The sequence below is a fragment of the Microcaecilia unicolor genome, chromosome 1 (assembly GCF_901765095.1).
Source record: "Microcaecilia unicolor chromosome 1, aMicUni1.1, whole genome shotgun sequence".
NCBI lineage: Eukaryota > Metazoa > Chordata > Amphibia > Gymnophiona > Siphonopidae > Microcaecilia > Microcaecilia unicolor.
In genome coordinates this window covers 480,787,722-480,815,278 of record NC_044031.1, presented here as the reverse complement: position 1 = coordinate 480,815,278, position 27,557 = coordinate 480,787,722, and the positions used below count along the sequence as shown (strand labels likewise).

At 44.2% G+C, this 27,557-nt stretch overlaps 1 protein-coding gene across 2 annotated transcripts in view; it reads left to right on the top strand.

Annotated features, from left to right (window-relative positions):
• The window catches only part of LOC115477217 (ras-related protein Rab-10-like), a 133,176-nt gene that overhangs the window by 23,439 nt on the left and 82,180 nt on the right, over nt 1–27,557 (top strand). The gene's annotated exons all lie outside the window — the stretch shown is intronic.

Below are 27,557 nucleotides of genomic sequence, written 5' to 3'. Positions count from 1 at the left end.
TACAAGTGGCCCATACCACTTCTCTGGTGAGAGTTGCTGGTGAGCTATAATACAAGTGAGCCATACCACTTCTCTGGTGAGAGTTGATGGTGAGCTATAATACAAGTGAGCCATACCACTTCTCTGGTGAGAGTTGATGGTGAGCTATATTACAAGTGAGCCATACCACTTCTCTGGTGAGAGTTGTTGGTGAGCTCTAATACAAAAGGGGCCATACCGCTTCTCTGGTGAGAGTTGCTGGTGAACTCTAGTACTCGGCTTTGTCGAGGAATTTGTGGCTGCTAGGATTCCATACGGCACAGAAGGTTTCTCTCTTTCTTTTCTGCTTGGTTAGTCAAATACTGAGGCTAGGGTCACATGACCAGGGCTCTTATTGGTTCTCCAGAGTCGCACGTTTTTCTCAGTCTCCACCTGCTGGTAGGCGAGCACAACCCAAGAGTCCAATCCTGGTCCGGTCCGGAGGGACTAAAGGAAAGCAAATTAGCAGGTAAGGTCTAATTTCTCCTTCTAAAGCATGGACTGATGAGACAAAGTCAGCATGGATTTAGTGAAGGGAAGTCTTGCCTCATCAATCTACTGCATTTCTTTGAAGGGGTGAACAAACATGTCGACAAAGGAGAGCCAGTGGATATTGTGTATCTGGATTTTCAGAAAGCGTTTGACAAAGTCCCGCATGAAAGGCTCCAGAGGAAGTTAGAGAGTCATGGGATCGGAGGTAGTGTATTGTTATGGATTAAAACCTGGTTGAAAGATAGGAAACGGAGAGTAGGGTTAAATGGTCACTGTTCGCAGTGAAGGATAGTTAGTGGGGTCCCTCAGGGATCTGTGCTGGGACTGTTGCTTTTTAATATTTTCATAAATGACCTGGAGGTGGGGGTAACTAGCGAGGTTATCAAATTTGCTGATGACACAAAGTTGTTTAAGGTCGTCAAATCGCTTGAAAGACTGTGAAAAGTTGCAAGAAGATATTGCGAGACTAGGAGACTGGTCGTCACGGGTTCAGCGTTAGGAGTCACGGAACGAGAAAGGGACCTGGGAGTCATCATTGATGATACGTTGAAATCTTCTGCTCACTGTGCTTCTCTGGCTAAGAAAGCAAATAGAATGTTAGGTATTATTAGGAAAGGTATGGAAAACAAAAAATGAGGATATTATAATGCCACTGTATCAGTCCATGGTGCGACCGCACCTAGAATATTGTGTTCAATTCTGGTCACCACACCTCAAAAAAGATATAGTGGATTTGGAAAAGGTGCAGAGAAGGGCGGCAAAGATGATTAAAGCGGCTGGGGCTCTTCAGCTTGGAGAAAAGGCAGCTGAGGGATGATATGATAGAGGTATATAAAATAATGAGTGGAGTGGAAAAGATAGATATGGAGCATCTGTTTACACTCTCCAGTAATACTAGGACAAGGGGGCATGCGATGAAGCTGGAGTGCAGTAAGTTTAAAACAAATAAGAGAAAATTTTTCTTTACTCAGCGCGTAATTCGACTCTGGAATTCGTTGCCGGAGAATGTGGTTCAGACGGTTAGCTTAGCAGAGTTTAAGAAAGGTTTGGACGATTTCCTGAAGGAAAAGGCAGAATGTTATTAAAGGAATGTAGGGAAAAATCCACTATTCCTGGGACAAGCAGTACAAAATGCTTTGCTCCGTGGATCTTATCGGGTGATTGTGACCTGGATTGGCCACTGTCAGAGACAGGGTGCTGGGCTAGATGTACCTTTGGTCTGTCCCAGTGTGGCGATGCTTATATCTTATCTTTCAAAGATATCACCAAAACAGGGAAGATAGGGTATCCTGATAGTGAGGTTGCAAAAGAGACCGTAGTAGATCAGGTGTTACTAAATAAAAATAAACATCAGACAAAAGATTGCAAATTAGTACTGTCAACTACTAAGCATGATGTAAATAGGAACAACAAACATAGTTTGAAATGTCTATATGCGAATGCCAAGAGCCTAAGAAATAAGATGGGAGAGTTAAAATATATTGCACTAAATGAAAAATTAGATATAATAGGCATCTCTGAGACCTGGTGGAAGGAGGATAACCAGTGGGACACTGTCATACCGGGGTACAAATTATATCGTAGTGATAGGGTGGATTGAATTGGTGGAGGGGTAGCATTGTTTATGAATGAAAGCCTTGAATCAAATAGATTGAAAATTCTGCAGGAAACAAAACACTTCTTGGAATCACTGTGGATTGAAATTCCATGTGTAAAGGGAAAAAGGATAGTGATAGGAGTGTAGTACTGTTCGCCTGGTCAGGATGAACAGACAGATACAGAAATGTTAAAGGAAATTAGGGACGCAAACAAACTGGGCAACACAATAATAATGGGTGATTTCAATTACCCCGATATTGACTGGGTAAATGTAACATCTGGGCACGCTAGGGAGGTAAAATTCCTTGATGAAATCAAGGACAGCTTTATAGAGCAGCTGGTACAGGAGCCGATGAGAGAAGGAAAAATTCTAGACCTAATCCTTAGTGGAGCGCATGATCTGGTGCGGGAGGTAATGATGCTGGGGCCGCTTGATAACAGTGGTCATAATATGATTGGATTTGATATTAGCTTTGAAGTAAGTATACATAGGAAATCAAATAAGTTAGCATTCAACTTTAAAAAAGGAGACTATGATAAAATGAAAAGAACGGTGAAAAATAAACTTAGAGGAGCGGCTGCAAGGATCAAAAATTTACATCAGGTCTGGATCCTGTTCAAAAACACCATCATGGAAGCCCAGACCAAATATATTCTGTGTATTAGAAAAGGAGGATGGAAGACCAAACGACAGCCTGCGTGGTTAAAAAGTGAGGTGAAGGAAGCTATATAGAGCTAAAAGAAAATCCTTCAGAAAATGGAAGACGGAACCGACTGAAAATAGAAACAGCATAAGGAATGTCAAGTCAAATGCAAAGCGCTGATAAGGAAGGCTAAGAGGGCCTTCTAAAAAAAGATTGCGTTGGAGGCAAAAACACATAGTAAATTTTTTTTTAGGTATATTAAAAGCAGGAAGCCAGCAAAAGAATCGGTTGGGCCGCTAGATGACCGAGGAGTAAAAGGGGTGATCAGGGAAGACAAAGCCGTAGTGGAGAGATTAAATTAATTCTTTGCTTCAGTCTTCACCGAGGAAGATTTGGGTGGGATACCAGTGCCAGAAATGGTATTTGAAGCTGACGAGTCGGAGAAACTTAGTGAATTCTTTGTAAACCTGGAGGATGTAATGGGGCAGTTCTACAAACTGAAGAGTAGCAAATCTCCTGGACCGGATGGTATTCATCCCAGAGTACTGATAGAACTGAAAAATGAGCTTGCGGAGCTATTGTTAGTAATATGTAATTTATCCTTAAAATCGAGCATGGTACCGGAAGATTGAAGGGTGGCCAATGTAACGCCGATTTTTAAAAAAGGTTCCAGAGGAGAACCGGGAAATTATAGACCGGTGAGTCTGACGTTGGTGCCAGGCAATATGGTAGAGACTTTTATTAAGAACAAAATTACAGAGCATATTCAAAAGCATGGATTAATGAGACAGAGGGGCATAATTGAACGTCGCCGGCGATCTATTTTGGTGGCGGCGCAACAGCTGGCCCGAACCGTATTTTCGAAAAAGATGTCCGGCCATCTTTTTTTTTTTTTTCGATAATACGGTTTAGCCCAGCCAAATGCCAGAGTTCGCCGGGTTTGAGATCGCCGGTTTTGTTTTTCAGCGATAATGGAAAAAAATGTCGGCCATCTCAAACCCAGCGAAATCCAAAGAATTTGGTCATGGGAGGAGCCAGCATTCGTAGTGCACTGGTTCCCCTGACATGCCAGGACACCAACCGGGCACCCTAGGGGGCACTGCAGTGGACTTCACAAATAGTTCCCAGGTGCATAGCTCCCTTACCTTGGGTGCTGAGCCCCCCAAATCCCCCCAAACCCACTCCCCACAACTCTACACCATTACCATAGCCCTTATGGGTGAAGGGGGGCACCTACATGTGGGTACAGTGGGTTTTGGGGGGGGGGGGGGTTGGAAGGCTCAACACTTAGCACCACAAGTGTAACAGGTAGGGGGGGTGGACCTGGGTCTGCCTGCCTGAAGTGCACTGCACCCATTAAAAACTGCTCCAGGGACTTGCATACTGCTGTCAGGGAGCTGGGTATGACATTTGAGGCTGGAATACAGGCTGGTAAAAAAAGGTTTTTATTTTTATTTTTTTAGTGTGGGAGGGGGTTGGTGACCACTGGGGGACTATGGGGAGGTCATCCCCCATGCCCTCCGGTGCCCATCTGGTCAGTTGGGGAACCTTCTACACTTGTCAGAGTCTGGTCTCAAGACCAACTCCGTAAGAGTTCATCTTAGTGCAATTAGTGTTTTCCATCATTATGTAGTGGGTAAGCCGATCTCTGGACAGCCTTTGGTTGTTCGCTTCATGAGAGGTTTGCTTTTGTCAAAGCCCCCTGTCAAACCTCCACCAGTGTCATGGGATCTCAACGTCGTTCTCACCCAGCTGATGAAGCCTCCTTTTGAGCCACTGAATTCCTGCCATCTGAAGTATTTGACCTGGAAGGTCATTTTCTTGGTGGCAGTTAATTCAGCTCCTAGGGTCAGTGAGCTTCAAGCCTTGGTAGCCCATGCTCCTTATACTAAATTTCATCATAACAGAGTAGTCCTCCGCACTCACCCTAAGTTCCTACCGAAGGTGATGTCGGAGTTCCATCTGAACCAGTCAATTGTTTTGCCAACATTCTTTCCCCGTCTTCATACCCGCCCTGCTGAATGTCAGTTGCATACATTGGACTGCACGAGAGCATTGGCCTTCTATGTGGAACGGACAAGCCCCTTCAGACAGTCCGCCCAAAAGTTTGTTTCTTTTGATCCCAACAGGAAGGGAGTCGCTGTCTGGAAACGCACCATTTCAAATTGGCTAGTAGATTGCATTTCCTTCACTTATGCCCAGGCTGGGCTGACTCTAGAGGGTCGTGTCACGGCTCATAGTATTAGAGCCATGGCAGCATCGGTGGCTCACTTGAAGTCAGCCACTATCGAAGAGATTTGCAAGGCTGCGACGTGGTCATCAGTCCACACATTCACATCTCATTACTGCCTTCAGCAGGATACCCGACGCGACAGTCGGTTCAGGCAGTTGGTGCTGCAGAATCTGTTTGGGGTCTAGAATCCAACTCCACCCCCCTCGGCCCATTTTTTGTTCTGCTCCAGGCTGCACTCTCAGTTAGCTGTTGCTTCGTAGGTCAATCTCAGTTATGTTCTCGCTGTTGCGAGGCCCAATTGACCTTTCTTTGTTGTTTTGAGTGAGCCTGGGGGCTAGGGATACCCCACATGTGAGAACAAGCAGCCTGCTTGTCCTCGAAGAAAGCGAAGTTACTTACCTATAGCAGGTATTCTCCGAGGACAGCAGGCTGATTGTTCTCAGCAACCCGCCCACCTCCCCTTTGGAGTTGTTTTTCTTTGTTTGCTTTTCACATAACTGAGGCGGGATCGGACGCGCGTGGGCAGGAAGATGGCCGCACATGCGCGGTGCGTCCGCCCCTTGTCCTACGGACTGTTGCAAAGCTTCTGGATTTTACTGGAAAATCTTCCGTTCCTGGGGCATCAGCCTGCTGTCCTCGGAGAATACCTGCAACAGGTAAGTAACTTTGCTTTTCTGACAGGACCGTGCAGTACAGGGTTTCCCTGTCTTAGTGCTGTGCTTTCAATCTGTGTGCCGGTTAGATGGCACGCTGCTACGTCAGTGGGACTCTGTTTCTCCTTCAGAGACACCTGCTGTTCGGTGAGTCTTTTCAATCTTTCTCTTTTTGCCGCGGGGGTACCGTGCTTTAGTGTGGGCCACACTGGAGTTTGAAAGCTGTTCTCCGCAGTGGATGGTGGTGGTCTTGAATGCGAGTCTCTCGAACTGGAGAGCCCTTTGCCTTCTTCCGTCTCCGGGGTGGTAGATGGCAAAGGGGACGGTGTAGCCGGTCTCCCGCCTGGACCTGCTTTTGGTGCTGTTCGTCTTATAGCCTTTCAGGACACATTGCAGGCCAGGCGGTGCTTATGCTGTCTACCCTGCCTGGACCTGCTTTTGGTGCTGTTCATCTTCTAACACTTCAGGACACGTTGCGGGCTACTACTATTTAGCATTTCTATAGCGCTACAAGGCGTACGCAGCGCTGCACAAACATAGAAGAAAGACAGTCCCTACTCAAAGAACTTACAATCTAATAGACAAAAAATAAATAAAGTAAGCAAATCAAATCAATTAATGTGAACGGGAAGGAAGAGAGGAGGGTAGGTGGAGGCGAGTGGTTACAAGTGGTTACGAGTCAAAAGCAATGTTAAAGAGGTGGGCTTTCAGTCTAGATTTAAAGGTGGCCAAGTGGCCAAGTAGCCCTACTACTACTATTTAGAAATGCTAAATAGTAGTAGTAGTAGTAGTAGTAGTAGTAGGGCTAGGCAGTGCTTCTGCCTTTGGGAAGATGAGGCGGTGGCTACTTCTTTGACAGAGTGAGTCTTGGAATCAGACTATGGCCATCCATGGAATGGGCAGAGGACCTCAGGTTCTGTTTCTACGTGGCCCACTTTGCAGGCTTTATCTATGCTGAGTTCTCTTTTATGCCATCTTCTGGTCTCAGCAGAATGGTTATTCCGCACCAGTGCTTCTCCAGCTTGTCCTCAGGTAGAGAGCTCCGGAAGTAGATCTGATGGCGTCCCAGCTGGATGCCCAGATGCCTTCTTTCTTCTGTCATCAGAGAGTGGGTGATTCAGCAGGGCTGGTTGTTCAATTGCTTCCTTAGCCGAAGGACATTCTTCGATAGTGTTTCCTCCTTGTCCTCTCTCTGCTGCCGAGTTTATTTTGGATCGCTGGCCACCAGGGTTGAGTCATTCTGGTAGCTCCGGATTAACCACGGCGACCTTGGTATGCGGATATGGTGCGGCTCCTGATGGCACCTTCATTTTGGATCCGCTTGACACCGGGCTCTTCCTTCTGGGTCCATTCCTGGGTGGATGATCCATCTCGCTTTGGTCTTACAGCCTGGTTTTTTGAGAGGCTGACTCTGAGGAACAGAGTTCTTTGGACGCAGTGGTTACTGTTCTGTTGCGATCTTGTATGTGGTCCACGGTCCACTTCAAACGTGGAAAGTGAGGGCTCCGGTTACAGTGGAGTGGAGCAGCGTGCTTAATGCCGCCGTGTGTACAAGGCAAGTTTGAAGGGCCGCACAGAGTGGGGAATGAGATGCCAGAGAACACGTGGTAGTAGGAGAAAAAAAGTTGCCGATGTGCGGCGGGAGGGATAGGTGGGAACGAGCTGCAGGAGCACCGGGGAGGGAGGAGGTCAGCAGTAGGAGAGAAAAATATGCAGGAATGAGGAAAAGACTGGGAGAGAGTCTCGGGGTGGTAGAAAAGAAAAGGCTGCTGGTGTGGGGGCTAGGAGAAAATGCGGGGTTGGATGGTGAGGAAAAGCTGCTGGAGGTGGAGAAAGCGGTAGGAGAGAAAAATATGCTAGTCAGGGGAAGGGGAGGAAATTCAGACCAAAGCATCCTGTCTCCTCACTGGATTGTATGTGTAAATGAGATTGTGCCAGTGGAAAGGAGATGCTGCCTATAGAGAGGAAGGGAAGAGAAGAGACATGGAGGAGATGGTGTCTATAGAGAGGAAGGGAAAGAGAGGAGATGGTGCCCTGAGGGGAGGAGAGACCGAAGGAGAGAGGAGATGGTGCCCGTGTCTGAAAGGGAAGGGATAGAAACAAGACAGTTATAAGGAGGAAGAAAAATGGTAGTAGGTTGAATGTGAAAGATGTATATAGGGGAAGAAGAGAGGAGGAGAGAAAATAAATAGGAGAGAGGAGGCCCTGAAAATAGAGTTCAGAGCACAAACAGAGGAACAGAACCAGAGACAGGGAATAGGATGATTAGAAAAATAAAATCACTGGACAAGAGAAATGACATTATTTTCATTCTAGTAACTGAAGTATAGTATGTCAGTTTTGAGAATTTACATCTGCAGTCTATATTTTTCACTATGTAGGTGAAATTGCGAGGGGGACATATCCCATGTTCAAACGCGCAATTAAAACTTTTAATCTCACTCAGTCTTGCAGTTAAAACTTTCAATTGATAAACAGCCCTAATATTTATAAAGATACAGAGAAAAGCCGCTGAGATCCCAGGAGAGACACAGGAACAGCGGGAAAAAGACCAGGCGCTGCAGGGACAAATCAATCAGACTTCAATTTTTTAACAAAGCAATATTTACTGGTAAAAGACTCGACACAGCACTGTGTTTTGACCAAAGGTCTACCTCAGGAATCTAAATGAACATAAAACATGTAAAATTTGAATTACAAAAATAGAATATAATATAGAGTACCAAAACCATACATACAATATGATATATAACAATATAAAATCATAAACATGTCAATGATGGTAAAAGGACATAAAATCTCATAGCTAAATACGTATACAAATATATATATGGTAACAGTAAAAAACGCATATATAAAAAGAAAAGCTAATAAATATTTTTTTAAAACTCATGTAAAAAGAAAAACTAATATACAACAAAGGAAACTGACCTTTTCTGTTCAGTCTAGATAATAAAACCATCCAATGGTAAATGTACGAGAAGATATTGAAAAAAGTGGTCTACAAAACATGTGGCAAATAATATTGTAAGTTAATTTATACACAGAACACAAAAAGATAAAAGTATATGTACACCAGTATACAGGACATACAGGCATCCTTTTACTAAACTGCGGTAAAAAGAGTCCTGCAGGTGGTAAGCCCCTAAAAAATGGCCATGTGGTAAGATAATTTACTGCGTGGTCATGTGGCGGGTAACCTGCCAATAACCAGGTAGCGTGCGGCAATGCCCAGTTACTGCCGGATTAGTGGTGTGCTCCCAAAAAAGTTTTTACAGTGTGCCAGAAATGGTGTGTACTTGAGCCGGAACCACTACTGGCAGCCATGTTGGGCCAGCTGTAGTTCTGGGATAGCTTACCACCGCTTTGTAAAAGGACCCCACAGTGAGTAAATACCATAAGACATAAACACTGAATACAAAAAGATAAAACTCTATGTCAATATATATCTTAGTGGCTCATAATGTTTAGAAATCAAGTCACACAAAATCATATATGGAGAAATTAGACCTTACCTGCTAATTTGCTTTCCTTTAGTCCCTCCGGACCGCCCCAGGATTGGACTGATGGGTTGTGAACTCCTTCCAGCAGGTGGAGACTGAGAAAATCTGACTCAGAGAGCCAATAAGAGCCCTGGCCATGTGACCTAGATTCAGTATAAGAGTAACAAAGCAGGAAAAGAAAAAGAATACCCTTCTGGGATTCTGAACAGCCACCAAGCACTGAAAACATGCAAGAACAGGCCCAAGAAACCCGAGTGCTTCGAAAAGGCAAACATAATCCTTTCTGGGAAGATGTCTATAAACAACACACACAGAGAACAATACAACTCCTGATTGAGCATTTAAACCTTTTTTTTTTTTTTTTTTTAAAGAAGAACGTGCTGAGCAGCTCCTGCGACTTCTGTAAACAAACTCAATGAACCCGAACGAGATCAAAAGGAACTTCTTATTGAGAAAACTGAAAATCATTGAGCTGTAATGACAGGAGGGACCTGAGCCGGTCCAGAGGGACTAAAGGAAAGCAAATTAGCAGGTAAAGTCTAATTTCTACTTCCTTAGCGTTCCTCCAGACCAGCCCAGGATTTGACTGATGGGACGTAACAAAGCAGTGAGAACCCTAGCCCCAAAGACCGCTTCCTGATGACACTGGACATCAAGCCTGTAGTGATTAGAAAAGGAATGCAAGGAAGTCCAAGTCGCCGCTTTACAGATGTCTACGGGTGGCACCAAAGACTTCTCTGCCCAAGAAGCAGCCTGACCCCTTTTCGAGTGGGCCTTGAGCTTCATCGGAACCGGTTTCCCCACCATAAGGTAAGCGGATGATACCATGCCCTTAAGCCACCTTGAAATAGTTGGCTTAGAAGCCGCCAGGCCTTTGCGAGGACCCCCAATGAGGATAAAAAGCCGATCTGACCGCCTAAAATCTTCTGTGACCCTGAGGTACCGCTTGAGTGCTCTCCTTACATCCAGTGTCTGCAACTTCTTCTGATCCTCCGAACTGGAGGAGGAACCCAAAACTGGCAACACTACCGTTTGGGAAAGATGAAAACGTGAAAGCACCTTAGGAAGAAAAGATGGAACCGGACGCAAAACTACTCGCTCCTTAGAAAACTGTAAGAAAGGAGACCGACAGGAGAGGGCCTGCAACTCAGACACCCGCCTAGCCGAGGCAATAGCCACAAGAAAAAACGCTTTGAGAGTCAGATCCTTAAGGGAACATGAAGACAAAGGTTCAAAGGGCGGGTTAGTAAGAGCGGACAGCACTAAGTTCAGGTCCCAGGCCGGTAAGATGTCTCTGAGAGGAGGACGAATGAGACTGACTCCCCTCAAAAAACGGGACACATCCGGATGACCAGCCAAGGACTTACCCTGTACTTTCCCCCGAAAACAGGATAAAACTGCAACCTGCACCTTCAGAGAAGAAAGTGCTAGACCTTTTTCTAAACCGTGTTGCAAGAAATTCAGCATCTAGGCGACGGAAGCCTGACGAGGAGTCAGACCACCTCTCCAAACACCACGCCTCAAAAACTCTCCAGGTTCTAACGTAATTGAGGGACGATGACTGACGATGCGAACGGAACATGGTGGAAATGACTTGTGAGGAGTAGCCTCTCTTCAACAAGTATGCCCGTTCAATAGCCATATGCTGTAAGACAAAATCGAGCTGGGTCTGGATGAGGAATGGGCCCCTGAAACAGAAGACTGACCCGATCCGGGAACCGAAGCGGAGGAGCCGAGCAAAGACGCCTCAGATCCACATTTCAGAGCCAGTAATACAACCAGACCGCCATGAGTCTCGATGAGCTGAATGAGCCTGCCGGTCAGAGGCCACGGCGGGAACGCATACAGAAGGCCACGGCTGAAGAACAGCATCTACCCCTTCTGCCTTGTCTTTTCTGCAACTGAAGAATCGAGCCACCTTTGCATTCAGACTTGTGGTGAAAAGATCCATGAGAGGAATTCCCGACTGATGCGTGATCAGACGGAATGCCTGGTGACTGAGAGACCACTCCCCCGGATCGAGGGTATGAGGGCTTAGAAAATCCGCTTGGACATTCTCCACTCCCGCTAAATGCGCGGCTGATAGAGCTAACGATGACATTCTGCCCAGGCCGTTAACTTCGCCGACTCCTGCTGCAAGAGGCGACTTCTGGTACCCCCGTTGATTGCCATGTGCCACCGCTGTCGCATTGTCCGAAAGTGTGCGAATGGCAGAGCCTTTTAGAAGATAAACAGAATGCCTCCAAAGCTAGTTGAATCGCTCTGGTTTCCAGCAGATTGATCGACAGGGAGGTCTCTTCGAAAGTCCAAAGGCCTTGAACAAAACTTCCCATGCAATCAGCTTCCCATCCTTTGAGGCTGGCGTCCATCATCACCACTACCCACTGGGGTGCCTCCAGGGGCATTCCCTTGGTCATATTGCTCATATGCATCCACCAGGAGAGGCCTGCCGTGTGCCTGAGCTCGCAGAGGTAACCTCGTTCACAGAGAATCCAATTGAGGAGACCACCTGGACAGAAGGGCAGACTGAAGTGTCTTCATGTGCGCTCTGGCCCAAGGAACTGCTTCTATTGTCGCTGTCGTGGAGCCTAACACCTGTAGATATTCCCGAGCCGTGGGAACTGACTTCCACAGCAAGTTTTGAATCTGTGACTTTTAACTTGAGGATCCTGGACAGGGGCAGGAGAATCGGACCGCGAGCTGTGTCGAAAGAGACTCCCAAGTACTCCAGAGACTGAGAAGGAACCAACCGGCTCTTCACAAAGTTGACTACCCAACCGAGAGACTGTAGGAACTGGACCACCCGAGCTGTGACCTTTACACTCTCCTGATAAGACTTGGCCTGAATTAGCCAGTCGTCCAGGTAAGGATGTACTAAGATGCCTTCGTTCCTGATGGCAGCCACCACTACTACCATTACCTTGGTGAATGTACGGGGAGCAGTAGTCAGACCAAAGGGAAGAGCACGGAACTGAAAGTGGTGGCCCAAAACTGTAAAGCGAAGAAATCTCTGGTGTGTGGGATGGATGGGTCTATGAAGATATGCCTCCGTCACATCCAGAGTCGTGAGAAATTCCCCATTTCTGACGGCTACAATTATGGACTGAAGAGTCTCCATTCGAAAACTGGAAATTTTGAGAGCTTGGTTGACCGCTTTGAGATCCAAAATGGGTCAAAAGGATCCCTCTTTCTTGGGGACCACGGAGTAAATTGAATAACGGCCCTGCCTGAGTTCTGACGACGGCACGGGACATATAGCCTGAAGATCCACCAGTTGTAGAAGCGTATCCTGCACCGCTCTCGACTTGACCCGAGACACGGCAGGGAGACTCCAAAAAGATGTCGGTAAGAGGTTGTGCGAACTCTAAGGCTTACCCGTCACGAATAACATCTAATTACCACTGATTGGTGGTAATTTGGGCCCACCTCTGATGAAACTGTGAGAGCCGAGCCCCCACAGGAATCAGAGGAGGGACCTGTGTACCTTCATTGGGTGGGACTGGAAGAGAAAGAGGAAGCTGCATGTCGTCCACCCCGGCGTGAACCCCGAAAGGACTGAGACCTCTGAAAAAACCTGGACCTCTGGACTTTAGATCCTCTACCAGATCTAAAACAATGAAAATCACACCCTCGACCTCTGCTGAACATAGGATTCCCACCAGCAGGCTTGGACCTGTCTTCCGGGAGACGAGGCACTTTTGTGTCCCTTAGACTCCGAACCAACTTGTCCAATTCGTCCCCAAAAAGAAAGGAACCTTTAAAGGGAAACTTAGCTTAGATTTGGAGGCTGCATCCACCGACCAACCCCTTAACCAAAGGGAACGGTGGGCTGCAACCCCCAAAGCCATGGACTTAGAAGAAGCTCTCAACAAATCATATAAAGCATCTGCTAAAAAGGCTGCACCCATCTCAATCTTGGCAACTTGAGAGTCTATAGAAACAGAATCATCGGAAGACCTGTCCAATATCCTTTCAGCCCAACGGAAACAGGCTCGAGCCACCAAAGAACCACAGAAGGCCGCCTGCACAGCCAGAGAAGACACGTCAAAACTGGTCTTCAAAAGAGAATCCACCCTACGATCCTGGAGAACCGGGACAGTGACTTAGTGCCTGCCGAGACAACTGCGTCCACGACAGGAACCTTAAGAAGAGATCTATCCTCCTCTGAAACAGGATAAAGCCGGAGCATGGATCTTGCTAAGCGAAAAGAAGAATCCACACATCCCACTGAGCCTGAATAATGTCCCTGATGTCCTGGTGCATAGGAAAGGTCTTGTCTGACCGCCGAATGCCTTTTACTAGCAGGTCTACCTTTCGGTCTTCAGGAACCACCGGCTGCTCATCATCAAAACGAAGCGTGGAAGCCACCAGGGAAATAAGCTCTGGAAGATCTTCCTTATGAAAGATTCGCACCACTGAAGAGTCTTTTCCTGGGGGCAAGGAATCTGACCCAGGATCATCAGAGACAGAATCTTGCAACTGCTGCTCTTCTAAGCCCTCTATCTCTGAAAGAAGGCAAATCTATATCCTGGTCTGACAGCTGGTCTTCCTGGAGATCCCACGATCCCCGGACCCTGTTTGCAAGAGTTAAGCCTCTTGACTGAGCACCTCCTGAAGGAGAAGCAGGAGAAAACTCTGTCCCTGAGTTCTTTAACAAAAACGCCTGATAAATTTGTAAAACAAACTCAGGGGGAAAACCTCCCTCCTGAGTTACCACAGCCTGAGGCAGTTTTACAACTGAGCTAACTGAGGGCTGAGAATCAGAAGGACCGTCCCGATCACCAACGGAGACTGGTGCTGACAAAATGGCGGCTTTTCCCGTCAAGCTAGCAGCCGATTCTGGAGCTGTCACTATCACTGCCTGAGGCACCGTGGCCGAAGAAGCTGAAAGGGAGGGAACTGGCGCTGACGCCACAGCAGTGCAGAACTTGCAGGAGCCAGACACGCTGACTCCCCTCCTTTGACAAACCGAGCACCGGCGCAACTTCTCCGACATGTCGGGACGGCTACAAAATCCCCAGCGGCTCCTATTACTACACGAACTCGCACTACCACAGAGCGAGTCGGAACAGCGCGGCTGCCTGAAGCGCTGACACAGCTGCTGCCCTGCTCGTTCACGCCAAGGGAAGGAATGGCTGCTCACCTTTATTTATTTATTTATTTATTTATATCGTGGCTGCCTCTCCCAAGCTAAAATACTCTTCCTCCGAAGGGTAAAGCTCTTCCCACAGAAAATAGCAGCCCAAGCAGTGGGAGCAGAAGGGGGAGGAAGGAGGGGGAGGGACACGGAATCCCCGAGTGTAGCACCCCTCAGAATAGCAGAAATCCTGGTGCACAGAAAATGAATATAACTGCTAACTTCCAAACAATTTTTTTTTTTTAACTAACAGAAATAGAGAGTAGACTAAGGGCTCAGCTCCTTCCACCTGCCGGAGACTGAGAATATACTGAATCTAGGTCACATGGCCAGGGCTCTTATTGGCTCTCTGAGTCAGATTTTCTCAGTCTCCACCTGCTGGAAGGAGTTCACAACCCATCAGTCCAATCCTGGGCCGGTCCGGAGGGAAGCTAAGGAAATTATATTTAATACAAACCTAATGTTTAAAAAGAGAAAACAAAAAACATGAAATCATATATAGTGTCTAGTGTCATGAACCTAAAAAGGAAACCTAGGGGGTCTTTTACAATGGCGGGCTACTGTTCTTACTGTGTGCTAAACACTAGAGACGCCTATAGGAGTATATGAGTGTCTCTAATGTTTAGTGCATACTTATTTTTAGCATGCGCTAAAATTGTAAAAGGACCCCATAGAGACATATGCAGTGTTTAACATAAACTCAAGGAAGCAAAAGCAAATGTGATGTAATATGTCTAATACCCTTCCAAAAAGAACATGGGGACATGTGCATCATAAGATATAAACCTAATATTTTTGTAATGAAATCAGATGTGCATAGGTTAGAGACGAGGCAACATACAATCTAAACCCAGATATCTTGTTTTTATCTTGAAAAAATGTGAAATATAGAAACAGAAACATATGAAAGGAAAGGAGTGCAATTTAACCTATGGGAGGTGAAAAGCATGAAAGGTACAGGATACAGATTAACTGTATAAAAGGTGAATAAAACAATTACAAGTACTATCATGATTAGTGCTGAAGTATTTGGGTAGATACATAGGGGTCTTTTACAAAGGCGTGCTAGCGTTTTTAGTTTGCACTAAACGCTAGAGACACCCATATAATCCTACGGGTGTTTCTAGCGTTTAGTGCATGCTTATTTTTAGCGCATGCTAAAAACGCTAGTGTGCCTTTGTAAAAGGACCGGACCCCATAGTGCATGAAAATATTATGCACGGACTCTGTGAATGCGACACAAGTATTAACTTACAAAAAGAGGTGGTGATATTCATTAATGTGTGCTAGAACATAGTAGAGGAAAGAAGAGAAAGCTGTACTGTATCAATGAACAAATGAAGCAATAAGAATGTGACAAGGCAGCAGCCATGGCCAGAAGGATGCTAGGCTGTACAGAGAGGGGTATAACCAGCAGAAGACAGGAGGTGTTGATGGCCCTCTACAAGTCGTTGGTGAGGCCCCACTTGGAGTATTGTGATCAGTTTTGGAGGCTTTATCTTGTGAAAGATGTAAAAAGACTGGAAGGGGTGCAAAGAAAAGCTACAAAAATGGTTTGGGATTTGCATTGCAAACCGTACGAGGAGAGACTTGCCGAACTGAACATGTATACCTTGGAGGAAAGGAGAAACAGGGGTGACATGATACAGACCTTCAAATATTTGAAAGGTATTAATCTGCGAATGAACCTTCCTGAGACGGAAAGGTGGTAGAACTAGAGGACATGAATTGAGGCTGGAGGGGGGGCAGACTCAGGACTAATGTGAAGAAGTATTTTTTCACGAAGAGGGTGGTAGATACGTGGAATGCCCTCCCGCGGGAGGTGGTGGAGATGAAAATGGTAATGGAATTCAAACATGCGTGGGATAAACACAAAGGAATCCTGTGTAGAAGGAATGGATCTACGGAATCTTAGCGAAGATTGGGTGGCGACACTGGTAATTGGGAAGCAAAACCAGTGCTGTGAGTACTTCTACTGTCTTTGCCTTGATCGTGGCTGAATAGATATGGATGGGCTTGAGTGTAAATTTTAAGGGGCTTCGACATTTGCTTGAGAACTTTTAGTACAGGAACAGTGCTGGGCAGGCTGTTTATCTTTTGGGCAGACTGGATGGACTGTTTGGGTCTTTATCTGCCGTCATTTACTATGTTGCTATGTTGTGGACTTTAATATAATAAAAAAAGAAGAACCACAAAACATGTAGGTTTTACAAATGTTATCTTGAAAAAACTTTTTAAGGTAAAGCCATAAAGAAGGGTAATGGAGTGGAGGAGTGGCCTAGTGGTTAGGGTGGTGGACTCTGGTCCTGGGGAACTGAGTTCGATTCCCACATCAGGCACAGCTCCTTGTGACTCTGGGCAAGTCACTTAACCCTCCATTGCCCCAGGTACAAATAAGTACCTGTATATGTAAGCCGAATTGAGCCTGCCATGAGTGGGAAAGCGCGGGGTACAAACGTAACTAAAATAAATAAAATAATGGCACATCTAAATGAAATAGTGCACTAATGAAGCAAAAATATAAAAGACGCCAAAAATAATATCAGAGGCGTATTATAACAGAAATAAGGGAATGTGCGTGGGTTCTCGAATTGTATTGAAGTATGCCCATTTGTGGCTATTGAGTACAGCTAAAAAGAAAAAAAGAGAAAAATTTAAAAATTCATAGGCAGTGAAAATGTTATACAGAAGCTCTGTGAATGCCATGGGCAAACAGTGAGGTAGTGATATATGTGTGGACAAGAAAAGAACAAGAAAACAACTCTGACACGGATCTTTGCAAGCTTGTCTTTTTGAATATCCTGGTATAATTGTTTAATGTGTTTTGTAATCCCAGAGGTGATTTTAGGTCTGCTGGCATGATGTAATATTTGTTTTTTTCAAATGTACTCCTTTGCTGTTGGATTTTTTAATCAAGATAAACATGATGGCAGATAAAGGCCATATGGCCCATCCACAGCATCTACTATCTCCTCAAGAGATCCCACATGGCTGTCCCACACTGTCAGACAGTCTCCACCACCTCTATCGGGAGGCTATTCCACGCATCCACCACTCTTTCTGTAAAAAAGTAGTTCCTTAGATTTCTCCTGAACCCAGTGGTGTAGCTATGAGTGGGCCTGGATGGGCCAGGGCCCACCCTATTTGGACTCGGGCCCACCCAGAATTGTGGCACTCTTGCTATGGCTGGCAGAGATCCTCAAACCCTGCCAGCCGAAGACTTTCTCCTCCTAAGGCAGTCGGTTCTCTTCCAAACAGCAGCTGGCAACACTTGCCTCGAGCTGACACCAACAGCAGCCCCTCTGCATATGCTTAGTTTTCGCGCATGCACAGACTGCTGGCCTTGGCATCAGCCAGCTCGAGAAAAAGCTCCTGGCTGCTGTTTGGAAGAGTGCTGACTTATCAGTACCAATAAATAGTAATCAAGTGGGCACAACCACCTTGTGTGGCAACCAGAAGTTCCAAAAATCTACAAAAGATTGCACACACATTCAAAGGTCCAAAAATATAAACTTATCTTGTAACTGGCCATGATCTTCTGTTGGTGTCTCAATTCCCAGAGTTCCACTCAAGTGCACAATCGTGACAAGCATTACCTTGACAAAGTCCTCTTGTTTCACTTAGTTGCATCAGGAGAAGGAACTGTAACAACAAAAGACCAGCTTCAAGATGGTGGTGGCATTCAAATAGACACCATTGTTGAATGGACTACTCAGCAAGCACTCCATTCTTACAGATATATACACATTAATAAAAGGCATCCTACTCAATGCGGCCATTTAAACCTTATGGTTCTACTGTTCCCAATTTAAAGATCCAGCACTGTTTGTGACGTGTCAGATATATTCTTAAATCTCCACCTCTCATTGATGGAAAAATTTCTGGCATGCTATTATGCACCTGTTGGTGTATTTGTGCACCTGCCACTGTACTGCTTTGTTTAGCCTCTGGTTGTTATTTATTCACCATCTGATGTGCACTTTTCTCCCTCTATGGTGTCATTCTCTTCCACTATTTAGACATACTTGGATTTAGCTCCTGCCTTTTTCAGCAGTTGCTCAGATCAAGTTTCATTTCAAGTATAGTGGGCATTCTCTTGTTCCTGGAGAACTTCTAGGATTCTGTCTCAAGCAATGGAGGGTTAAGTGACTTGTGCAAGATCACAAGCAGTGGCAGTGGGATCTGAATCTGACTTGCCTGGTTCTCATCCTGCTTCTCTAACTATTAGGCTACAGGTAGCCTAATAGTTAGAAATATGTTTTGGGGAGTTCCTGTTTCCTTGTTCTTTCCATTATCCAATTCTCCTATTCATCTCTCTCCCTACTATCTTGTATTACCTACCCAGTGTCTAATTGACCTGACCTGGGCTATGTGTGGTACCCTCTCTGTCCCCTTGCCCTTATCTCTGTCCCACCCCACTTAAAACTCTTATCCCCCCTAACATCTCTCTGCTCAGTATTGTTGTCTTCCTGTTTCTTTCACTGCTATCCTGGTGCTTTCCTCTTCCTCCTCTGTTTCTTGCAAGATCATGCAGTTAATTTGCTTCCTTGAATGTTTTATTTCTCAGCAACTGTAAAGCCTCAGTAGGCAGTTCTGGCTTGCCCCCAGTGGGGATCTCTGGACCTCCAGAACTACCTGTAGGTCCTCTCAACTCTATGGTCCACACTTTCTACTGGTTTATACACATACACACTTCCAGATGTCATGCTTACAGGTTGCCAGAACTTGGTCTCTTCCCGTATCTCCTACACTGGAATTCGCTGTCTAGGAATGTATTTGCTGCTGGGTTTGAATCAACTTCTTTTAGTCTTTCATTGGATTAATCCTATATATAGAGTAGCATCAAATATGATAAAAAAGTAATAAAACGTAAGTAAATTACTCAAGTAACTGGATATCAAACTATAATAACTCAATATAAAAATTATGAGATGTGTTCAGTTCAACAGTGTGATCACATGCAGTGGCGTAGCCAAGGGTGGGCTTAGGTGGGCCCATGCCCACCCACTTTGGGTTCAGGCCCACCCAGTAGCAGCATACCTATGATGTGGCTTCCAGGGATCCCCAAGCCCCACCAGCCGAAAACTCCCAACAAGTGTCCCTCCTGCATTCCTTGTAAGTAGCAGATCTTCACCTGCAGTGACATATATACTGCTTGCACCGGCCCCACAGCCTTCCCTCAGATGTATATCTGCCTAGGCGGAAACAGGAAGTTGCATCAGAGGGAAGGGTGTGGGGCCAACATGAGCAGTGTGCATTAGTTGCTGCTCGCTGCTGGTGAAAATCTGCTATTTAAAAGGTATATGGGACAGGGGGGGATGTTTGAGAGACCATATGGCATGCAAGCGAGAGAAGGAGAGACCAAATCAAGTGTGGGATGGGGCGAGGTTCTTCTGCCCACCCATCTTGGGCCCAGGCCCACCCAAAATTTGGTGTCTGGCTACGCCCCTGATCACATGTAAAGTGAATAAGTGAAAACTTGTCTTGGAACCATCATCACACATCATATGTTCATTACCAAATCAATATATGGTCAAACAATCCTAATCTGGATTTGGCAGTTACTCATTGAAACCTGTGTTGGTGGTTTCCTCCTAACATCTTTCCTGCTGAAGAAGCATGCAGCGAAACCAGGTCTGCGTTGAGGGAAGGACATTTAGGTTTGGACCTATGCTTTTGTGAACTGCTTGGAGATATGTAGGCTTCTTATGAAACATTGAATGTTTGGAAATCTGGACTTGGACAGCACATTACATTTCATCTTTGTAAGTCATCCTTCTGGAAACAAATAAGTGGACTACTGTTGATATATTTTTATTCACCTTTTTCATCTATTTGATATGTCAGACATGCCGCTTAACTTTGATAATTACCTATAGATAGTAGCACTACTAGGTTTTATTTCAGATTGGGATTATTTGACCATATATTGATTTGGTAAATGGAACATATGATGTGCGATGATGGTTCCAAGTCCAGTTTTCACTTATTCACTTCATAGGTGATCACACTGGTGAACTGAGCACATATTGTAATTTTTATAATATTTTGTATTGCTATTATAGTTTGATATACAGTTAATTGAGTAATTTACTTTTTGTTACATTTTTTGTCATATTTGATGCTGTTGTATATATGTGATTATTCTATTTAGCATCCTGTTTTATTAGGTTGCCATTTAAATTTAATTGTGGCGTTTCATTGTATTAACCCATTCTTCCACCCACAGACCGGGAACGATGGATAATGGAAAGGAAAACTTAAAATGAGTACAAGACACAACACAAGCCATACAGGGGTCAATATTCAAAGCAATTTAATAGGCCAGAAACGGTTTCTGGCTGATTAACTTGCTTGTGCGGGGCTATTCGCTGATATTCAGCGGCACTTATCCGCCTAAGTTAAGCGGCCACATTGGACAGCATAAAAGTCAGTCCTGTCTTTATGCAGTGTTACTTAGGCAGTTAGGTGCTGAATATCACATTTAACAGCATAAGAGAGAGAGAGCTGGAAATTCAATGCTGGTGCCTGGACGTGGCCTGGTATTGAACCTCTGGGAATAAAGCCGCCAGCGGCTAAATATCTGCCCTGCAGATACCTGTCTTTCTCTGTCGTGGAAACTTCAGCTATCCTTTCTTTTCTGGGGGTCCAATTTCTGTCCCACTTATTCCTTTAGCATTGATAGCCCCCTATACATGGCTGATTTTTATCCATCTTGAAAATAATGAGGACTATACATGAGAGAGAGGAATGAGCATCCTCAGTTTGCACATTTGTTATTTTGAGTAGCATCCACATGCTTATCATTTAGGTAGGAACTATGTGTTAACAATATGCTTTTTTCTAATAGTAAGCAGGCATGCAAAATGAGTGTAGTACAAAAGAACCTGTTTTCTCCTCCCCTCTGAAAATGTTAGCAAGTGCACACCATATTAAAAAAAAAAAATCAGCACAGGTTTTAATGCATAGCTCACAATTTATTTTATAGAGCAGGGTGAAGCTATTGTGACATGATTTTAAAATTGTGCTCATAATCCAGGTTGTGGCAGTCAGGTGAAGGTTCCCTCTGGGAGAATCAGTGAATTTTAAAATTTACCAGTACGATTTCATACAATTATAAATTGTAGTATTTTTGCTTTTTTCTGTTTTGACTGTTTTTACAAATGGTTTGCAAATGGTTTGAAAACAAGTGTTCTCTTATTTTTGCTTTGAAACTTGCTTAGGGGTACATATACTTGGTCACTTGAACCTGCTTTTTCTGTGGGAATAGTTTTGCTGGAAACGTATGTAGGAAGTGACAGTGCTTCTATGAATGTTCTTTCCCTCCCCCAACTAAGCATGACCCTGTGAAATCCTCAGTGCTGCTAAAACGTTTGCAGATTGTGAACACGCAGGTTTGTATTGCATTGAAGGAGGGCAATTTTCAGCCACTTTTTACCCATGTAGTTATTATAAATATAATATTCAGCAAATGTTTAAATATTTTGTAAGTGAAATAAATTCTATATTCTGTGGTCATAAGTCTGGGTCATTGGTAATAAGTGCTTAGTTTCACCACTTAGACCCATTCAATATAACCCACAGCTATTAAACCTTTGGGAATCACCATATATTTGACTTAGGGGCACAGAGAGGGATCGCACAGACATTTAGGATGAAATTCTATAAATTAGGCGCCAGTAAAAGAAAAAAAAAAATCAACGCTAAGTGCTATTCTATAAATGGGCCTCAGAGTTGGACGCCATTTATAGAAAAGCGTTTGGTGCCAGGATCTGCACCCAATTTTGTGTGCAAGGATTTACACCAACTGAAACCTGGTGTAAATTCTCGTGCCTAAATTAGGTATAGATCTCCTTTATTCTGTAACACTGTGCGCAAATTCCAGGAATGCCCTAATCCATGCATGCCCCTCCAGGGGCTGGGCCCCCTTTTCTGATCAATGCATGGATCCCGACACTTAAAGATGTGCATGCAAATTTCAATTAATGCCAATTAACACTAATAGACTATTAACACCCAAGTATTGGCACTAATTGGCTTGTTTGTCATTTCTGCACACCCTATTTTGAGTGACACATATAGAATTAGGGAGTTAATACTTTGAGCTACTGATTTTTTTTTTTTTTTTTAAGATTTCATAATATCTCATTGTCCTCCTGCCTGCATCCATGCCCACTGGGTGGAGCCAGTACACAGCTTAAGTGACTTGACCTAGTGTGTGACAGTCCTTAATGGCATTAGATTGCATGTTTATTTAGTCTTCTGTTTGTGGGTGCATGTTATAAATCAATTTTTGCTTTTTTGTAGTTTAAAGTGGATTGAATTTGACATTGGTTTGTCTGTTTTCAACAAAATTATGTAATTACATTTTTAAACAACATTTGATTTAGGAGTGGAAAACTGTAAGCCTTTCCAGCTTGAATAAGAAAGTGGAATGACTGGATATACATGTGACATACTCATAGTTATTGACAATATCAGAAAAGGTAGAGAAAAAGCACACACATACAAGCTGTCCCAAATCATATCATCTACATACTCCCCATAGAAGCTCCAGGAAATGCCAAAGTAATAAAAAATAAGTGTTCAACAGGCATTGAAAACGAGGTAAGGATCCTTCTCCCCCCCCCCCCCCCCCCCCCCCCCCCCCCCCCCCCCCCCCCCCCCCCCCACCCCCCCCCCCCCCCCCCCCCCCCCCCCCCCCCCTCAAAGCAACTGATCAGCTTCAAAGTTTCAAGTTCAGGGCCATCAAAAAAATTGCTTGTCCCCTAGTTCTACTTAAGTGGGCCTCTTTCACACCTGGAACTTCCAGAAGTTAACGCATCCCTAGATCGCAAATTTTGGCTGGGAGTATATCGGCTAACCAATGACACAAGCATAGCAGAGAGTTGCTTATAAATATACCTTATGCAATAGTATTAAAATCTTAAATTTAATCTGAAACGTCACCATCAACCAATGATGACAAATATAAAGTGGAGTAACATGATCCATCCTCCCCAACTTCCTCAATAGCCGAATTGCTGTATTATGCATGGTCTGCAATTTCTTTGAACTACTGTGAGGAAGACCAATAAAAACTGCATTGTCATAGTCAAGATGGGACAAAAAAAAAAAGTGCTTTAAAAGCACAAAACCTTTTCATCAACATACTCCTGAATTGCTTGCAGTTTACACAAGTAACACTTAACACATCCGAGTACTACAATCAACTGAAATCCACATTTTGTTTGAAAACCGCATGGAACCTCAGCAGCAACTTTTTTCACACAAGCTGTCCACTTTTGTGTCTCACTTCTGCTCTTTATTGGTTCCAATTTTAAAGCGGTATAAACATCTTATCTACTCCAGTGGTTCCCAAACTGGTCTTGGAGGCACCCCAGTCAGTCAGGTTTTCAGGATATCCCTAATGAATATTCATACCTTACCAAACACGTAACTACTTACAATATGTATAATAATTTTGTTACGTCTGTGCTCACCTCGCCCTCTGGTGGCCAGAACCAGTGGCTGCTATGGACTATCACCCGTTCCAGACTTTAGCCCAGTCCAGTCCGGATCTTCCAGGCTGCCAGACTTGTCTGTCTTGTTTGGCCCTGCATAGCACTCATACCTGCCTGGTGATTGTTGCAGCTGAGCTCCAGGTGCTGCTGGGCGTATTAGCCATTTTGGTACTCTCTGCCTTTGCCTTTGCATTGCGTCTAAGGTCCTGGTATGTTGGTGCTTTTGCACTTCAGCCTGAGTTTGTTTCCTAGTCTGTGTTTAGTTTAGGGTATTGCTTCTTTTCTGTATTGCTTGTGTCCCAGTCTTGTGTCTTGTTTGTATGTCTTTGTCTAGTTCTGGGTTTATGTGTGTTTGTTCCCTGTTTCAGTGGCTGCTCGCAGCTTTCAGTCCTGCCCTTTAGCTTTCCATTCCTTGCCCTGCTGCCCCTGTTTGTTCCTTTCCCCTCTGACCCTCAGTCCTGGTTCAGCCTAGTGGGTATCCAGTCCTGCTTTGCCCAGTAAGTCCTGCCGGCCACCTGAAGCCTGGAGCTCAACTCTTGGTGAAAAGTGGCCAGGTGCAGGTGAAGTTTAAGGGTACCTGCTCTGCTTTGGTCCTGCTTGTTTGCCTCTGCTGCAACTCCAGTCCGGAGTTCCAGTCCTGTTCTGGAACAGTTTAATCTCTCCATTCTTAAAAGGGAAATCATCTGGACACGCCATGTTTGAATCCGAGGCCCCTTCACTTCTAACCAGTCACCGAGAATGGCCTTTTTTGCCACCATTACTGCCCGCTTCACAAAGTCCGTGTATAATGAAAATAAATAAACAAAATGGTTTCTCTCTGTTTTCAGCCATGTTTCCTTCTATTTTCTTCTCAATGCTACGGCTATGTTAATTTTATGGTGCTGAGGTACGTGAGGTCATGCAGCTTTACAGGTTGGGCCAGTTTGGTTGTAGACTGACAGGGATTACCTGGTGGAGAGCAGTATATAATCAGCTTGTCTTAAGCTCATCTTTCCTATCCTCTCCCTCCCTCCCTACCTTTTTTTTCCACCTTTCAGTGGGGTGCGAAGGTATGGAATAAGAAGCTCTTAATGTAGTTTTCAAGTTTCAGTTTACAATTTTTCATATGATTTTACTCCAATGCTGGGCCGTGTCCAGAAGGCAGCAGTAGCATTGATTATCTAGGGATGTGTGGACAGCTGTCTTCTACCGGTATTAGTTTCTCCTCTCCGTCCAAACTAGCCTGTTCAATTCAGCCATAGGTAGAGCTTGTAGTCTCATTTGTCTGGTCACACACATCCGATCAAGGCTGAATGAGACTATAAGAACATGTGTTGCCATTCTGGGGCAGACCGAAGGTCCGTCACGCTCAGCGTCCCGTCTCCAACAATAGCCACCTCTGCTCCCAGGCTCTCCACTGATTGTCCACTGAATGTCTGGTCTTGGGTTAACCAGTTTAGTGCTGATGTTCATCACCACTATCCAGTTTAATCTCTTTGTATACTGATTCTGATGCAGGAATTACCACTATTGTTAGCAGAATCTGTGGTACTTCAGGAGTCAAACACCACACACCAGAATGAGAGAGAAATCTTCTTTATTTGCCAGCAAACAAAGTAGGACATCAGCGCTAGCTCTCTCCTTATTTTCAGCTCTCTGTGTCTTGTCTCTCTCATCTCAGCTCCTTCTCTTCTAACGTACGCTGCTTCTGTTCTCATTTATATAGGGTCCTAAACCCCTCTAGCCCCCCTTTCTCACCAGATGGTAAAGAATAGATTGATTACCCTGTCTTGAACTAATTATCTCTACACATTTACTCAAAATATCAGTTACATAGGTTTGAGATATTTCCTAAACTGACCTATGACCTGGGGCCTCTCAAACTAGACAATGTGACACCTATCTCCTACATTTTATTATTATTAAATTCTCAGATTCCCAGTTAACTTAAAATACTAACCGGACTCTGGCATTCATTAAGGGGCCAATCTTGCTTAATGGCACACAGACATGGTTTGTTATTACTTTCAGGAGACCAGTCCTACACTTAGCTATAATCCATCAAGGAGAAGAGTTGACTTTTCCTGACCTCTTTCACCTAGCCTAGGACTAGCTAGGAATGTGGATAATTCAAACCAGATGATGACCTCTTAAACTGCAGACAAATCTCACTTGAAAAGTCAAGACAAAGATATAGACACTGAATTGATATTTTACATAGAGAAATAGAACTTATTAATTAAACAGAATAAAACATATTTTAAAATAAGCAGAAATCAGAATTCCTTATAAGACAGAATCTAAATTATCTAGAATTATTTAAATCTAAACTATCTCCTTCTAAACAGCATTCAGCCTAATCTTTTAAAACTGCCTGCTTGCTGATCCCCTCGAGACTGTCAGTATGCCTTACTTAGAATGGCATCCAGATGTGGTAAATAATACCTATGAACCAGCCTTAACAATCCATCACTCAAAAAGGGACAAAGAAAGTTTCATTTCTCACTGACCTTTCTAACCTCTAGTCTAGCAAAAGCTAGACATTTGAATAATTAAAACCAGATGGCATTCTACCACTTTACAGGACTGAACCAAAATTAAACAGAATTAACAAATTAATATGATTTCTCTGCCCAGGCTGCCTCAATTCCTTTGGGGTTATCCTCAACAGGTCACCTAAAGTTTAGGTACTATAATGTTGCAATTACAGGAGTTTCTCACTTATTATAGCGGTGACAGATTGTTCTTGTCTTAAGTCTGACCGAATCTGGGTAACCTTATTTTTAAAAAAGTCAGCAAGTTCCTGGGCCATCATAGAAAACATTTGAAATGATTAGTAGTAGTAGTAGGTTTATCCCTTACTGATGGTAAGATTGTTAATCCTTTTACCAAGGAAAAGAGTTTCTTAAAATTAAGATTCCCTGATCTATTTCTATTGTCTAAATGCAATTAATTTTTGATTGGTAAACATCATTGATATTTTATTATGTTTTCCGGTATAATAAATTTAATAAACTATAACTATCCGACTTTTCACTTATCTGACAATGGGTCGGTCCCGTTTAGGTTGGATAATCGAGACTGTACTGTACAGCCTTTCCTTTGTTACAATCAAAGTGGTTTACATATTAAATACAGATACTTATTTTGTACCTGGGGCAATGAAGGGATAAGTGACTTGCCTAGAGTCATAAGGAGCTGCAGGCCATTCCACTAACCATTAGGCTACTCCTTTTCTCCTTCTCACTGCTTCCCCCACCTCTTCTCTTATTGTCCATTTTCTCTACTACTCCCACCCCCAGCTCATCAAGATTTTCCTCGGAAGAGAGATGTTCAAGTGTGCCCTGTAAGTGGAGACTGGGCCCTCTTCTGGCAGGAGACCCCTCTTTGCAGGGGTGTGCACATGGCATTGGAGCCCCTGGTTGGATCAGAGGCAATTTGCAAGGAGATTTGAGGGGGGGGGGGGGCTTTCAGCTGTATTTTCAACTCCAGCTTATCATATCTGATATAAAGGGCACCAATGAGATCTAAAGTTCAAGCTTTTCAATGATCATGACCATATTTGCCTAAAAGATACACACTTGATTTTTTTTATCTGAGCATGGATAAAATGGACACATGCAGTGATTGAAGTTTGGTGAGATGTTAGTTTGTGACACTGTATGGGGCCAGAGTAACATTTCAATTTTTTAAGCACAAATTTTATTTAAAAGCATCTTTAAAAATTAGTTGAACTAAGTTTCTTCATGATTTATAGAAGTTTGTACATTTTTGACATTTATCATGTATCTGTTTT